This window comes from Arachis hypogaea, chromosome 9 (genome assembly GCF_003086295.3).
Source record: "Arachis hypogaea cultivar Tifrunner chromosome 9, arahy.Tifrunner.gnm2.J5K5, whole genome shotgun sequence".
Taxonomy (NCBI): Eukaryota; Viridiplantae; Streptophyta; class Magnoliopsida; order Fabales; family Fabaceae; genus Arachis; species Arachis hypogaea.
Window position 1 is genome coordinate 71,233,236 of NC_092044.1, and position 1,173 is coordinate 71,234,408.

General features: G+C 40.3%; 1 non-coding gene across 1 annotated transcript; it reads right to left on the reverse strand.

The window, feature by feature from the left end:
* Positions 1-378: 378 nt before the first annotated feature.
* LOC112713588 (small nucleolar RNA R71) lies at positions 379-482 on the reverse strand. The gene has a single exon (XR_003158559.1). It is a non-coding gene; the product is annotated as a small nucleolar RNA R71 (small nucleolar RNA).
* Positions 483-1,173: the final 691 nt, after the last annotated feature.

A 1,173-nucleotide genomic window follows, 5' to 3' on the forward strand; every position in this document is an offset into this window, starting at 1 on the left:
AATAATTCAAGGAGAATGCTTGGTAACTTCACAAAACCAACGTCCAAATTTGATGGAAGAAGCATCTCCATTCCTGCCATTGGAGCCAACAATTTTGAGCTTAAGCCTCAACTAGTTGCTTTAATGTAACAGAACTGCAAGTTTTATGGACTTTCATATGAAGATCCTTACCAGTTTTTAACTGAGTTCTTGCAGATTTGTGAGACTGTTAAGACAAATGGAGTAGATCCTGAAGTCTACAGGCTCATGCTTTTCCCTTTTGCTGTAAGAGACAGAGCTAGAACATGGTTGGACTCACAACCTAAAGATAGCCTGGACTCCTGGGATAAGCTGGTCACGGCCTTCTTGGATAAATTCTTTCCTCCTCAAAAGCTGAGCAAGCTTAGAGTGGATGTTCAGACCTTCAAGCAAAAAGATGGTGAATCCCTCTATGAAGCTTGGGAAAGATACAAGCAGATGACCAAAAAGTGTCCTTCTGACATGTTTTCAGAATGGACCATATTAGATATATTCTATTATGGTCTATCTGAATTTTCCAAGATGTCATTGGACCATTCTGCAGGTGGATCTATTCACCTAAAGAAAACGCCTGAGGAGGCTCAAGAACTTATTGACATGGTTGTAAATAACCAATTCATGTACACTTATGAGAGGAATTCCGTGAATAGTGGGATGCCTCAGAGGAAGGGAGTTCTTGACATTGATACTCTGAATGCCATATTGGCTCAGAACAAAGTGTTGACTCAGCAAGTCAACATGATCTCTCAAAGTATGAATGGATGGCAAAATGCATCCAACAGTACTAAAGAGGCAGCTTCTGAAGAAGCTTATGATCCTGAGAACCCTGCAATGGCAAGGGTTAATTACATGGGTGAACCTTATGGAAACACCTATAACTCATCATGGAGAAATCATCCAAATTTCTTATGGAAGGATCAACAAAAGCCTCAACAAGGCTTTAACAATGGTGGAAGAAATAGGCTCAGTAATAACAAGCCTTTTCCATCATCTTCTCAGCAACAGACAGAAAATTCTGAACAGAGCCCCTCTAATTTAGCAAACTTAGTCTCTGATCTGTCAAAAGCCACTTTAAGTTTCATGAGTGAAACAAGGTCCTCCATTAGAAATCTGGAGGCACAAGTGGGCCAGCTGAGTAAGAAAGTCATTGAAACT